Source organism: Colletes latitarsis, chromosome 12 (assembly GCF_051014445.1).
Source record: "Colletes latitarsis isolate SP2378_abdomen chromosome 12, iyColLati1, whole genome shotgun sequence".
Classification (NCBI taxonomy): domain Eukaryota; kingdom Metazoa; phylum Arthropoda; class Insecta; order Hymenoptera; family Colletidae; genus Colletes; species Colletes latitarsis.
This window is the reverse complement of record NC_135145.1, coordinates 628,822-645,194: the sequence shown is the minus strand read 5'-3', so window position 1 is coordinate 645,194 and position 16,373 is coordinate 628,822.

Genomic DNA, 16,373 nt, shown 5'->3' with positions numbered 1-16,373 from the left:
ATTTTGCCTTCTTCGCATACTTGTTGTCCAGATCTTGGGTTTTTTTCGTGTTTGAATCACGTAGTAATGTGGTAACACACTGAAGCAGTCAATTAAACCTGGTTTCTATCAATATTTTAGAGGATAACACCGGTTAGGTCTGGGTTAGGTCTGGGAAATGCGCGCATCTGGCTTATACTTTCGCCTTTTTCGCAAACTTGTTGGCCAGATCCTTGGTTTTTTCCGTGTTTGAATCACGTAGTAATGTGGTACCACACTGAGGCAGTCAATTAAACCTGGTTTCGATCAATATTTTAGAGGATAACACCGGTTAGGTCTGGGATTTGCGCGCATCTGGCTTATACTTTCGCCTTTTTCACAAACTTGTTGGCTAGATCCTGGGTTTTTTTCGGGTTTGGATAACGCGGTAATGTGGTACCACACTGAAGCAGTCAATTAAACCTGGTTTCGATCAATATTTTAGAGGATAACGCCGGTTAGGTCTGGGTTAGGTCTGGGTTATGCCCGCATCTGGCTCATGATTTTGCCTTCTTCGCAAAATTGTTGGCCAGATCCTGGGTATTTTCCGTGTTTGAAACACGTAGTAATGTGGTAACACACTGAAGCAGTCAATTAAACCTGGTTTCGATCAATATTTCAGAGGATAACACTGGTTAGGTCTGGGTTAGGTCTGGGAAATGCGCGCATCTGGCTTATACTTTCGCCTTTTTCGCAAACTTGTTGGCCAGATCCTGGGTTTTTTCCGTGTTTGAATCACGTAGTAATGTGGTAACACACTGAAGCAGTCAATTAAACCTGGTTTCGATCAATATTTCAGAGCATAACACCGGTTAGGTCTGGGTTAGGTCTGGGTTATGCCCGCATCTGGCTCATGATTTTGCCTTCTTCGCATACTTGTTGGCCAGATCCTGGGTTTTTTTCGTGTTTCAATCACGTAGTAATGTGGTAACACAGTGAGGCAGTCTATTAAACCTGGTTTCGATCAATATTTTAGACGATAACACCGGTTAGTTCTGGGTTAGGTCTGGGAAATGCGCGCATCTGGCTTATACTTTCGCCTTTTTCGCAAACTTGTTGGCCAGATCCTGGGTTTTTTTCGTGTTTGAATCACGTAGTAATGTGGTAACACACTGAAGCTGTCAATTAAACCTGGTTTCGATCAATATTTTAGAGGATAACACCGGTTAGGTCTGGGTTAGGTCTGGGATTTGCGCGCATCAGGCTTATACTTTCGCCTTTTTCGCAAACTTGTTGGCCAGATCCTGGGTATTTTCCGTGTTTGAATCACGTAGTAATGTGGTAACACCCTGGAGCAGTCAATTAAACCTGGTTTCTATCAATATTTTAGAGGATAACACCGGTTAGGTCTGGGTTAGGTCCGGGATATGCCCGCATCTGGCTCATGATTTTGCCTTCTTCGCATACTTGCTGGCCAGATCCTGGGTTTTTTTCGTGTTTGAATCACGTAGTAATGTGGTAACACACTGAAGCTGTCAATTAAACCTGGTTTCGATCAATATTTTAGAGGATAACACCGGTTAGGTCTGGGTTAGGTCTGGGTTATGCCCGCATCTGGCTCATGATTTTGCCTTCTTCGCATACCTGTTGGCCAGATCCTGGGTTTTTTTCGTGTTTGAATCACGTAGTAATGTGGTAACACACTGAAGCTGTCAATTAAACCTGGTTTCGATCAATATTTTAGAGGATAACACCGGTTAGGTCTGGGTTAGGTCTGGGATATGCGCGCATCTGGCTTATACTTTCACCTTTTTCGCAAACTTGTTGGCCAGATCCTGGGTTTTTTCCGTGTTTGATCACGTAGTAATGTGGTAACACACTGAAGCAGTCAATAAAACCTGGTTTCGATCAATATTTTAGAGGATAACACCGGTTAGGTCTGGGTTAGGTCTGGGATTTGCGCGCATCTGGCTTATACTTTCGCCTTTTTTGCAAACTTGTTAGCCAGATCCTGGGTATTTTCCGTGTTTGAATCACGTAGTAATGTGGTAACACACTGAACCAGTCAATTAAACCTGGTTTCTATCAATATTTTAGAGGATAACACCGGTTAGGTCTGGGTTAGGTCCGGGATATGCCAGCATCTGGCTCATGATTTTGCCTTCTTCGCATACTTGTTGTCCAGATCTTGGGATTTTTTCGTGTTTGAATCACGTAGTAATGTGGTAACACACTGAAGCAGTCAATTAAACCTGGTTTCTATCAATATTTTAGAGGATAACACCGGTTAGGTCTGGGTTAGGTCCGGGATATGCCCGCATCTGGCTCATGATTTTGCCTTCTTCGCATACTTGTTGGCCAGATCCTGGGTTTTTTTCGTGATTGAATCACGTAGTATTGTGGTAACACACTGAAGCTGTCAATTAAACCTGGTTTCGATCAATATTTTAGAGGATAACAACGGTTAGGTCTGGGTTAGGTCTGGGTTATGCCCGCATCTTGCTCATGATTTTGCCTTCTTCGCATACTTGTTGGCCAGATCTTGGGTTTTTTTCGTGTTTGAATCACGTAGTAATGTGGTAACACACTGAAGCAGTCAATTAAACCTGGTTTCTATCAATATTTTAGAGGATAACACCGGTTAGGTCTGGGTTATGTCCGGGATATGCCCGCATCTGGCTCATGATTTTGCCTTCTTCGCAAACTTGTTGGCCAGATCCTGGGTTTTTTTCGTGATTGAATCACGTAGTAATGTGGTAACACACTGAAGCTGTCAATTAAACCTGGTTTCGATCAATATTTTAGAGGATAACACCGGTTAGGTCTGGGTTAGGTCTGGGAAATGCGCGCATCTGGCTTATTCTTTCGGCTTCTTCGCATACTTCTTGGCCAGATCCTGGGTTTTTTTCGTGATTGAATCACGTAGTAATGTTGTACCACACTGAGGCAGTCAATTAAACCTGGATTCGGACATTATTTTAGAGGATAACACCGGTTAGGTCTGGGTTAGGTCTGGGATATGCCCGCATCTGGCTCATGATTTTGCCTTCTTCGCAAACTTGTTGGCCAGATCCTGGGTATTTTCCGTGTTTGAAACACGTAGTAATGTGGTAACACACTGAAGCAGTCAATGAAACCTGGTTTCGATCAATATTTTAGAGGATAACACCGGTTAGGTCTGGGTTATGTCCGGGATATGCCCGCATCTGGCTCATGATTTTGCCTTCTTCGCATACTTGTTGGCCAGATCCTGGGTTTTTTTCGTGATTGAATCACGTAGTAATGTGGTAACACACTGAAGCTGTCAATTAAACCTGGTTTCGATCAATATTTTAGAGGATAACACCGGTTAGGTCTGGGTTAGGTCTGGGAAATGCGCGCATCTGGCTTATTCTTTCGGCTTCTTCGCATACTTCTTGGCCAGATCCTGGGTTTTTTTCGTGATTGAATCACGTAGTAATGTGGTAACACACTGAAGCAGTCAATTAAACCTGGTTTCGATCAATATTTCAGAGGATAACACCGGTTAGGTCTGGGTTAGGTCTGGCAAATGCGCGCATCTGGCTTATTCTTTCGCCTTCTTCGCATACTTCTTGGCCAGATCTTGGGTTTTTTTCGTGTTTGAATCACGTAGGAATGTGGTAACACACTGAAGCAGTCAATTAAACCTGGTTTCGATCAATATTTTAGAGGATAACACCGGTAAGGTCTGGGTTAGGTCCGGGATATGCCCGCATCTGGCTCATGATTTTGCCTTCTTCGCATACTTGCTGGCCAGATTCTGGGTTTTTTTCGTGTTTGAATCACGTAGTAATGTGGTAACACACTGAAGCTGTCAATTAAATCTGGTTTCGATCAATATTTTAGAGGATAACACCGGTTAGGTCTGGGTTAGGTCTGGGTTATGCCCGCATCTGGCTCATGATTTTGCCTTCTTCGCATACTTGTTGGCCAGATCCTGGGTTTTTTTCGTGTTTGAATCACGTAGTAATGTGGTAACACACTGAAGCTGTCAATTAAACCTGGTTTCGATCAATATTTTAGAGGATAACACTGGTTAGGTTTGGGTTAGGTCTGGGATATGCGCGCATCTGGCTTATACTTTCACCTTTTTCGCAATCTTGTTGGCCAGATCCTTGGTTTTTTCCGTGTTTGAATCACGTAGTAACGTGGTACCACACTGAGGCAGTCAATTAAACCTGGTTTCGATCAATATTTTAGAGGATAACATCGGTTAGGTCTGGGTTATGCCCGCATCTGGCACATGATTTTGCCTTCTTCGCAAACTTGTTGGCCAGATCCTGGGTATTTTCCGTGTTTGAAACACGTAGTAATGTGGTAACACACTGAAGCAGTCAATGAAACCTGGTCTCGATCAATATTTCAGAGGATAACACCGGTTAGGTCTGGGTTAGGTCTGGGAAATGCGCGCATCTGGCTTATTCTTTCGCCTTCTTCGCATACTTCTTGGCCAGATCCTGGGTTTTTTCCATGTTTGAATCACGTAGTAATGTGGTAACACACTGAAGCAGTCAATTAAACCTGGTTTCGATCAATATTTCAGAGGATAACACCGGTTAGGTCTGGGTTAGGTCTGGGTTATGCCCGCATCTGGCTCATGATTTTCCCTTCTTCACATACTTGTTGGCCAGATCCTGGGTTTTTTTCGTGTTTGAATCACGTAGTAATGTGGTAATACACTGAAGCAGTCAATAAAACCTGGTTTCGATGAATATTTTAGAGGATAACACCGGTTAGGTCTGGGTTAGGTCCGGGATATGCCCGCATCTGGCTCATGATTTTGCCTTCTTCGCATACTTGTTGGCCAGATCCTGGGTTTTTTTCGTGTTTGAATCACGTAGTAATGTGGTAACACACTGAAGCTGTCAATTAAACCTGGTTTCGATCAATATTTCAGAGGATAACACCGATTAGGTCTGGGTTAGGTCTGGGATATGCGCGCGTCTGGCTTATACTTTCGCCTTTTTCGCAAACTTGTTGGCCAGATCCTGGATTTTTTCCGTGTTTGAATCACGTAGTAATGTTGTACCACACTGAGGCAGTCAATTAAACCTGGATTCGGACATTATTTTAGAGGATAACACCGGTTAGGTCTGGGTTAGGTCTGGGATATGCCCGCATCTGGCTCATGATTTTGCCTTCTTCGCAAACTTGTTGGCCAGATCCTGGGTATTTTCCGTGTTTGAAACACGTAGTAATGTGGTAACACACTGAAGCAGTCAATGAAACCTGGTTTCGATCAATATTTTAGAGGATAACACCGGTTAGGTCTGGGTTAGGTCTGGGTTATGCCCGCATCTGGCTCATGATTTTGCCTTCTTCGCATACTTGTTGGCCAGATCCTGGGTTTTTTCCGTGTTTGAATCACGTAGTAATGTGGTAACACACTGAAGCAGTCAATTAAACCTGGTTTCGATCAATATTTCAGAGGATAACACCGGTTAGGTCTGGGTTAGGTCTGGGTTATGCCCGCATCTGGCTCATGATTTTGCCTTCTTCACATACTTGTTGGCCAGATCCTGGGTTTTTTTCGTGTTTGAATCACGTAGTAATGTTGTACCACACTGAGGCAGTCAATTAAACCTGGTTTCTATCAATATTTTAGAGGATAACACCGGTTAGGTCTGGGCTAGGTCCGGGATATGCCCGCATCTGGCTCATGATTTTGTCTTCTTCGCATACTTGTTGTCCAGATCTTGGGTTTTTTTCGTGTTTGAATCACGAAGTAATGTGGTAACACACTGAAGCAGTCAATTAAACCTGGTTTCTATCAATATTTTAGAGGATAACACCGGTTAGGTCTGGGTTATGTCCGGGATATGCCCGCATCTGGCTCATGATTTTGCCTTCTTCCCATACTTGTTGGCCAGATCCTGGGTTTTTTTCGTGATTGAATCACGTAGTAATGTGGTAACACACTGAAGCTGTCAATTAAACCTGGTTTCGATCAATATTTTAGAGGATAACACCGGTTAGGTCTGGGTTAGGTCTGGGAAATGCGCGCATCTGGCTTATTCTTTCGGCTTCTTCGCATACTTCTTGGCCAGATCCTGGGTTTTTTTCGTGATTGAATCACGTAGTAATGTGGTAACACACTGAAGCAGTCAATTAAACCTGGTTTCGATCAATATTTCAGAGGATAACACCGGTTAGGTCTGGGTTAGGTCTGGGAAATGCGCGCATCTGGCTTATTCTTTCGCCTTCTTCGCATACTTCTTGGCCAGATCTTGGGTTTTTTTCGTGTTTGAATCACGTAGGAATGTGGTAACACACTGAAGCAGTCAATTAAACCTGGTTTCGATCAATATTTTAGAGGATAACACCGGTAAGGTCTGGGTTAGGTCCGGGATATGCCCGCATCTGGCTCATGATTTTGCCTTCTTCGTATACTTGCTGGCCAGATTCTGGGTTTTTTTCGTGTTTGAATCACGTAGTAATGTGGTAACACACTGAAGCTGTCAATTAAATCTGGTTTCGATCAATATTTTAGAGGATAACACCGGTTAGGTCTGGGTTAGGTCTGGGTTATGCCCGCATCTGGCTCATGATTTTGCCTTCTTCGCATACTTGTTGGCCAGATCCTGGGTTTTTTTCGTGTTTGAATCACGTAGTAATGTGGTAACACACTGAAGCTGTCAATTAAACCTGGTTTCGATCAATATATTAAAGGATAACACTGGTTAGGTTTGGGTTAGGTCTGGGATATGCGTGCATCTGTCTTATACTTTCACCTTTTTCGCAAACTTGTTGGCCAGATCCTTGGTTTTTTCCGTGTTTGAATCACGTAGTAATGTGGTACCACACTGAGGCAGTCAATTAAACCTGGTTTCGATCAATATTTTAGAGGATAACATCGGTTAGGTCTGGGATTTGCGCGCATCTGGCTTATACTTTCGCCTTTTTCGCAAACTTGTTCGCCAGATCCTGGGTATTTTCCGTGTTTGAATCACGTAGTAATGTGGTAACACACTGGAGCAGTCAATTAAACCTGGTTTCTATCAATATTTTAGAGGATAACACCGGTTAGGTCTGGGTTAGGTCCGGGATATGTCCGCATCTGGCTCATGATTTTGCCTTCTTCGCATACTTGTTGTCCAGATCTTGGGTTTTTTTCGTGTTTGAATCACGTAGTAATGTGGTAACACACTGAAGCAGTCAATTAAACCTGGTTTCTATCAATATTTTAGAGGATAACACCGGTTAGGTCTGGGTTAGGTCTGGGAAATGCGCGCATCTGGCTTATACTTTCGCCTTTTTCGCAAACTTGTTGGCCAGATCCTTGGTTTTTTCCGTGTTTGAATCACGTAGTAATGTGGTACCACACTGAGGCAGTCAATTAAACCTGGTTTCGATCAATATTTTAGAGGATAACACCGGTTAGGTCTGGGATTTGCGCGCATCTGGCTTATACTTTCGCCTTTTTCACAAACTTGTTGGCTAGATCCTGGGTTTTTTTCGGGTTTGGATAACGCGGTAATGTGGTACCACACTGAAGCAGTCAATTAAACCTGGTTTCGATCAATATTTTAGAGGATAACGCCGGTTAGGTCTGGGTTAGGTCTGGGTTATGCCCGCATCTGGCTCATGATTTTGCCTTCTTCGCATACTTGTTGGCCAGATCCTGGGTTTTTTCCGTGTTTGAATCACGTAGTAATGTGGTAACCCACTGAAGCTGTCAATAAAACCTGGTTTCGATCAATATTTTAGAGGATAACACCGGTTAGGTCTGGGATAGGTCCGGGATATGCCCGCATCTGGCTCATGATTTTGCCTTCTTCGCATACTTGTTGGCCAGATCCTGGGTTTTTTTCGTGTTTGAATCACGTAGTAATGTGGTTACACACTGAAGCAGTCAATTAAACCTGGTTTCGATCAATATTTTAGAGGATAACGCCGGTTAGGTCTGGGTTAGGTCTGGGTTATGCCCGCATCTGGCCCATGATTTTGCCTTCTTCGCATACTTGTTGGCCAGATCCTGGGTTTTTTCCGTGTTTGAATCACGTAGTAATGTGGTAACCCACTGAAGCTGTCAATAAAACCTGGTTTCGATCAATATTTTAGAGGATAACACCGGTTAGGTCTGGGATAGGTCCGGGATATGCCCGCATCTGGCTCATGATTTTGCCTTCTTCGCATACTTGTTGGCCAGATCCTGGGTTTTTTTCGTGTTTGAATCACGTAGTAATGTGGTTACACACTGAAGCAGTCAATTAAACCTGGTTTCGATCAATATTTTAGAGGATAACACCGGTTAGGTCTGGGTTAGGTCTGGGTTATGCCCGCATCTGGCTCATGATTTTGCCTTCTTCGCATACTTGTTGACCAGATCCTGGGTTTTTTTCGTGTTTGAATCACGTAGTAATGTGGTAACACACTGAAGCAGTCAATAAAACCTGGTTTCGATCAATATTTTAGAGGATAACACCGGTTAGGTCTGGGTTAGGTCCGGGATATGCCCGCATCTGGCTCATGATTTTGCCTTCTTCGCAAAATTGTTGGCCAGATCCTGGGTATTTTCCGTGTTTGAAACACGTAGTAATGTGGTAACACACTGAAGCAGTCAATTAAACCTGGTTTCGATCAATATTTCAGAGGATAACACTGGTTAGGTCTGGGTTAGGTCTGGGAAATGCGCGCATCTGGCTTATACTTTCGCCTTTTTCGCAAACTTGTTGGCCAGATCCTGGGTTTTTTCCGTGTTTGAATCACGTAGTAATGTGGTAACACACTGAAGCAGTCAATTAAACCTGGTTTCGATCAATATTTCAGAGCATAACACCGGTTAGGTCTGGGTTAGGTCTGGGTTATGCCCACATCTGGCTCATGATTTTGCCTTCTTCGCATACTTGTTGGCCAGATCCTGGGTTTTTTTCGTGTTTCAATCACGTAGTAATGTGGTAACACAGTGAGGCAGTCTATTAAACCTGGTTTTGATCAATATTTTAGACGATAACACCGGTTAGGTCTGGGTTAGGTCTGGGAAATGCGCGCATCTGGCTTATACTTTCGCCTTTTTCGCAAACTTGTTGGCCAGATCCTGGGTTTTTTTCGTGTTTGAATCACGTAGTAATGTGGTAACACACTGAAGCTGTCAATTAAACCTGGTTTCGATCAATATTTTAGAGGATAACACCGGTTAGGTCTGGGTTAGGTCTGGGATTTGCGCGCATCTGGCTTATACTTTCGCCTTTTTCGCAAACTTGTTGGCCAGATCCTGGGTATTTTCCGTGTTTGAATCACGTAGTAATGTGGTAACACCCTGGAGCAGTCAATTAAACCTGGTTTCTATCAATATTTTAGAGGATAACACCGGTTAGGTCTGGGTTAGGTCCGGGATATGCCCGCATCTGGCTCATGATTTTGCCTTCTTCGCATACTTGCTGGCCAGATCCTGGGTTTTTTTCGTGTTTGAATCACGTAGTAATGTGGTAACACACTGAAGCTGTCAATTAAACCTGGTTTCGATCAATATTTTAGAGGATAACACCGGTTAGGTCTGGGTTAGGTCCGGGATATGCCCGCATCTGGCTCATGATTTTGCCTTCTTCGCATACTTGCTGGCCAGATCCTGGGTTTTTTTCGTGTTTGAATCACGTAGTAATGTGGTAACACACTGAAGCTGTCAATTAAACCTGGTTTCGATCAATATTTTAGAGGATAACACCGGTTAGGTCTGGGTTAGGTCTGGGAAATGCGCGCATCTGGCTTATACTTTCGCCTTTTTCGCAAACTTGTTGGCCAGATCCTTGGTTTTTTCCGTGTTTGAATCACGTAGTAATGTGGTACCACACTGAGGCAGTCAATTAAACCTGGTTTCGATCAATATTTTAGAGGATAACACCGGTTAGGTCTGGGATTTGCGCGCATCTGGCTTATACTTTCGCCTTTTTCACAAACTTGTTGGCTAGATCCTGGGTTTTTTTCGGGTTTGGATAACGCGGTAATGTGGTACCACACTGAAGCAGTCAATTAAACCTGGTTTCGATCAATATTTTAGAGGATAACGCCGGTTAGGTCTGGGTTAGGTCTGGGTTATGCCCGCATCTGGCTCATGATTTTGCCTTCTTCGCATACTTGTTGGCCAGATCCTGGGTTTTTTCCGTGTTTGAATCACGTAGTAATGTGGTAACCCACTGAAGCTGTCAATAAAACCTGGTTTCGATCAATATTTTAGAGGATAACACCGGTTAGGTCTGGGATAGGTCCGGGATATGCCCGCATCTGGCTCATGATTTTGCCTTCTTCGCATACTTGTTGGCCAGATCCTGGGTTTTTTTCGTGTTTGAATCACGTAGTAATGTGGTTACACACTGAAGCAGTCAATTAAACCTGGTTTCGATCAATATTTTAGAGGATAACGCCGGTTAGGTCTGGGTTAGGTCTGGGTTATGCCCGCATCTGGCTCATGATTTTGCCTTCTTCGCATACTTGTTGGCCAGATCCTGGGTTTTTTCCGTGTTTGAATCACGTAGTAATGTGGTAACCCACTGAAGCTGTCAATAAAACCTGGTTTCGATCAATATTTTAGAGGATAACACCGGTTAGGTCTGGGATAGGTCCGGGATATGCCCGCATCTGGCTCATGATTTTGCCTTCTTCGCATACTTGTTGGCCAGATCCTGGGTTTTTTTCGTGTTTGAATCACGTAGTAATGTGGTTACACACTGAAGCAGTCAATTAAACCTGGTTTCGATCAATATTTTAGAGGATAACACCGGTTAGGTCTGGGTTAGGTCTGGGTTATGCCCGCATCTGGCTCATGATTTTGCCTTCTTCGCATACTTGTTGACCAAATCCTGGGTTTTTTTCGTGTTTGAATCACGTAGTAATGTGGTAACACACTGAAGCAGTCAATAAAACCTGGTTTCGATCAATATTTTAGAGGATAACACCGGTTAGGTCTGGGTTAGGTCCGGGATATGCCCGCATCTGGCTCATGATTTTGCCTTCTTCGCAAAATTGTTGGCCAGATCCTGGGTATTTTCCGTGTTTGAAACACGTAGTAATGTGGTAACACACTGAAGCAGTCAATTAAACCTGGTTTCGATCAATATTTCAGAGGATAACACTGGTTAGGTCTGGGTTAGGTCTGGGAAATGCGCGCATCTGGCTTATACTTTCGCCTTTTTCGCAAACTTGTTGGCCAGATCCTGGGTTTTTTCCGTGTTTGAATCACGTAGTAATGTGGTAACACACTGAAGCAGTCAATTAAACCTGGTTTCGATCAATATTTCAGAGCATAACACCGGTTAGGTCTGGGTTAGGTCTGGGTTATGCCCACATCTGGCTCATGATTTTGCCTTCTTCGCATACTTGTTGGCCAGATCCTGGGTTTTTTTCGTGTTTCAATCACGTAGTAATGTGGTAACACAGTGAGGCAGTCTATTAAACCTGGTTTTGATCAATATTTTAGACGATAACACCGGTTAGGTCTGGGTTAGGTCTGGGAAATGCGCGCATCTGGCTTATACTTTCGCCTTTTTCGCAAACTTGTTGGCCAGATCCTGGGTTTTTTTCGTGTTTGAATCACGTAGTAATGTGGTAACACACTGAAGCTGTCAATTAAACCTGGTTTCGATCAATATTTTAGAGGATAACACCGGTTAGGTCTGGGTTAGGTCTGGGATTTGCGCGCATCTGGCTTATACTTTCGCCTTTTTCGCAAACTTGTTGGCCAGATCCTGGGTATTTTCCGTGTTTGAATCACGTAGTAATGTGGTAACACCCTGGAGCAGTCAATTAAACCTGGTTTCTATCAATATTTTAGAGGATAACACCGGTTAGGTCTGGGTTAGGTCCGGGATATGCCCGCATCTGGCTCATGATTTTGCCTTCTTCGCATACTTGCTGGCCAGATCCTGGGTTTTTTTCGTGTTTGAATCACGTAGTAATGTGGTAACACACTGAAGCTGTCAATTAAACCTGGTTTCGATCAATATTTTAGAGGATAACACCGGTTAGGTCTGGGTTAGGTCCGGGATATGCCCGCATCTGGCTCATGATTTTGCCTTCTTCGCATACTTGCTGGCCAGATCCTGGGTTTTTTTCGTGTTTGAATCACGTAGTAATGTGGTAACACACTGAAGCTGTCAATTAAACCTGGTTTCGATCAATATTTTAGAGGATAACACCGGTTAGGTCTGGGTTAGGTCTGGGATATGCGCGCATCTGGCTTATACTTTCAACTTTTTCGCAAACTTGTTGGCCAGATCCTGGGTTTTTTCCGTGTTTGGATCACGTAGTAATGTGGTAACACACTGAAGCAGTCAATAAAACCTGGTTTCGATCAATATTTTAGAGGATAACACCGGTTAGGTCTGGGTTAGGTCTGGGATTTGCGCGCATCTGGCTTATACTTTCGCCTTTTTTGCAAACTTGTTAGCCAGATCCTGGGTATTTTCCGTGTTTGAATCACGTAGTAATGTGGTAACACACTGAAGCAGTCAATTAAACCTGGTTTCTATCAATATTTTAGAGGATAACACCGGTTAGGTCTGGGTTAGGTCCGGGATATGCCAGCATCTGGCTCATGATTTTGCCTTCTTCGCATACTTGATGTCCAGATCTTGGGATTTTTTCGTGTTTGAATCACGTAGTAATGTGGTAACACACTGAAGCAGTCAATTAAACCTGGTTTCTATCAATATTTTAGAGGATAACACCGGTTAGGTCTGGGTTAGGTCCGGGATATGCCCGCATCTGGCTCATGATTTTGCCTTCTTCGCATACTTGTTGGCCAGATCCTGGGTTTTTTTCGTGATTGAATCACGTAGTATTGTGGTAACACACTGAAGCTGTCAATTAAACCTGGTTTCGATCAATATTTTAGAGGATAACAACGGTTAGGTCTGGGTTAGGTCTGGGTTATGCCCGCATCTGGCTCATGATTTTGCCTTCTTCGCAAACTTGTTGGCCAGATCCTGGGTTTTTTTCGTGTTTGAATCACGTAGTAATGTGGTAACACACTGAAGCTGTCAATTAAACCTGGCTTCGATCAATATTTTAGAGGATAACACCGGTTAGGTCTGGGTTAGGTCTGGGATATGCGCGCATCTGGCTTATACTTTCACCTTTTTCGCAAACTTGTTGGCCAGATCCTTGGTTTTTTTCGTGTTTGAATCACGTAGGAGTGTGGTAACACACTGAAGCAGTCAATTAAACCTGGTTTCTATCAATATTTTAGAGGATAACACCGGTTAGGACTGGGTTAGGTCCGGGATATGCCCGCATCTGGCTCATGATTTTGCCTTCTTCGCATACTTGTTGGCCAGATCCTGGGTTTTTTTCGTGTTTGAATCACGTAGTAATGTGGTAACACACTGAAGCTGTCAATTAAACCTGGTTTCGATCAATATTTCAGGGGATAACACCGGTTAGGTCTGGGTTAGGTCTGGGATATGCGCGCGTCTGGCTTATACTTTCGCCTTCTTCGCAAACTTGTTGGCCAGATCCTGGATTTTTTCCGTGTTTGAATCACGTAGTAATGTTGTACCACACTGAGGCTGTCAATTAAACCTGGTTTCGATCAATATTTTAGAGGATAACACCGGTTAGGTCTGGGTTATGCCCGCATCTGGCTCATGATTTTGCCTTCTTCGCATACTTGTTGGCCAGATCCTGGGATTTTTTCGTGTTTGAATCACGTAGTAATGTGGTAACACACTGAAGCTGTCAATTAAACCTGGTTTCTATCAATATTTTAGAGGATACCACCGGTTAGGTCTGGGTTAGGTCCGGGAAATGTCCGCATCTGGCTCATGATTTTGCCTTCTTCGCATACTTGTTGGCCAGATCCTGGGTTTTTTTCGTGTTTGAATCACGTAGTAATGTTGTACCACACTGAAGCAGTCAATTAAACCTGGTTTCGATCAATATTTCAGAGGATAACACCGGTTAGGTCTGGGTTAGGTCTGGGTTATGCCCGCATCTGGCTCATGATTTTGCCTTCTTCGCATACTTGTTGGCCAGATCCTGGGTTTTTTTCGTGTGTGAATCACGTAGTAATGTGGCAATACACTGAAGCAGTCTATAAAACCTGGTTTCGATCAATATTTTAGAGGATAACACCGGTTAGGTCTGGGTTAGGTCCGGGATATGCCCGCATCTGGCTCATGATTTTGCCTTCTTCGCATACTTGTTGGCCAGATCCTGGGTTTTTTTCGTGATTGAATCACGTAGTAATGTGGTAACACACTGAAGCAGTCAATTAAACCTGGTTTCTATCAATATTTTAGAGGATACCACCGGTTAGGTCTGGGTTAGGTCCGGGAAATGTCCGCATCTGGCTCATGATTTTGCCTTCTTCGCATACTTGTTGGCCAGATCCTGGGTTTTTTTCGTGTTTGAATCACGTAGTAATGTGGTAACACACTGAAGCTGTCAATTAAACCTGGTTTCGATCAATATTTTAGAGGATAACACCGGTTAGGTCTGGGTTAGGTCTGGGATATGCGCGCATCTGGCTTATACTTTCACCTTTTTCGCAAACTTCTTGGCCAGATCCTGGGTTTTTTCCGTGTTTGATCACGTAGTAATGTGGTAACACACTGAAGCAGTCAATAAAACCTGGTTTCGATCAATATTTTAGAGGATAACACCGGTTAGGTCTGGGTTAGGTCTGGGATTTGCGCGCATCTGGCTTATACTTTCGCCTTTTTCGCAAACTTGTTGGCCAGATCCTGGGTATTTTCCGTTGTTGAATCACGTAGTAATGTGGTAACACACTGAAGCAGTCAATTAAACCTGGTTTCTATCAATATTTTAGAGGATACCACCGGTTAGGTCTGGGTTAGATCCGGGATATGCCCGCATCTGGCTCATGATTTTGCCTTCTTCGCATACTTGTTGTCCAGATCTTGGGTTTTTTTCGTGTTTGAATCACGTAGTAATGTGGTAACACACTGAAGCAGTCAATTAAACCTGGTTTCTATCAATATTTTAGAGGATAACACCGGTTAGGTCTGGGTTAGGTCCGGGATATGCCCGCATCTGGCTCATGATTTTGCCTTCTTCGCATACTTGTTGGCCAGATCCTGGGTTTTTTTCGTGATTGAATCACGTAGTAATGTGGTAACACACTGAAGCTGTCAATTAAACCTGGTTTCGATCAATATTTTAGAGGATAACACCGGTTAGGTCTGGGTTAGGTCTGGGAAATGCGCGCATCTGGCTTATTCTTTCGCCTTCTTCGCATACTTCTTGGCCAGATCCTGGGTTTTTTTCGTGATTGAATCACGTAGTAATGTGGTAACACACTGAAGCAGTCAATTAAACCTGGTTTCGATCAATATTTCAGAGGATAACACCGGTTAGGTCTGGGTTAGGTCTGGGAAATGCGCGCATCTGGCTTATTCTTTCGCCTTCTTCGCATACTTCTTGGCCAGATCTTGGGTTTTTTTCGAGTTTGAATCACGTAGGAATGTGGTAACACACTGAAGCAGTCAATTAAACCTGGTTTCGATCAATATTTTAGAGGATAACACCGGTTAGGTCTGGGTTAGGTCCGGGATATGCCCGCATCTGGCTCATGATTTTGCCTTCTTCGCATACTTGCTGTCCAGATTCTGGGTTTTTTTCGTGTTTGAATCACGTAGTAATGTGGTAACACACTGAAGCTGTCAATTAAACCTGGTTTCGATCAATATTTTAGAGGATAACACCGGTTAGGTCTGGGTTAGATCTGGGTTATGCCCGCATCTGGCTCATGATTTTGCCTTCTTCGCATACTTGTTGGCCAGATCCTGGGTTTTTTTCGTGTTTGAATCACGTAGTAATGTGGTAACACACTGAAGCTGTCAATTAAACCTGGTTTCGATCAATATTTTAGAGGATAACACTGGTTAGGTTTGGGTTAGGTCTGGGATATGCGCGCATCTGGCTTATACTTTCAGCTTTTTCGCAAACTTGTTGGCCAGATCCTTGGTTTTTTCCGCGTTTGAATCACGTAGTAATGTGGTACCACACTGAGGCAGTCAATTAAACCTGGTTTCGATCGATATTTTAGAGGATAACACCGGTTAGGTCTGGGATTTGCGCGCATCTGGCTTATACTTTCGCCTTTTTCGCAAACTTGTTGGCCAGATCCTGGGTATTTTCCGTGTTTGAATCACGTAGTAATGTGGTAACACACTGGAGCAGTCAATTAAACCTGGTTTCTATCAATATTTTAGAGGATAACACCGGTTAGGTCTGGGTTAGGTCCGGGAAATGTCCGCATCTGGCTCATGATTTTGCCTTCTTCGCATACTTGTTGATCAGATCTTGGGTTTTTTTCGTGTTTGAATCACGTAGTAATGTGGTAACACTCTGAAGCAGTCAATTAAACCTGGTTTCTATCAATATTTTAGAGGATAACACCGGTTAGGTCTGGGTTAGGTCTGGGAAATGCGCGCATC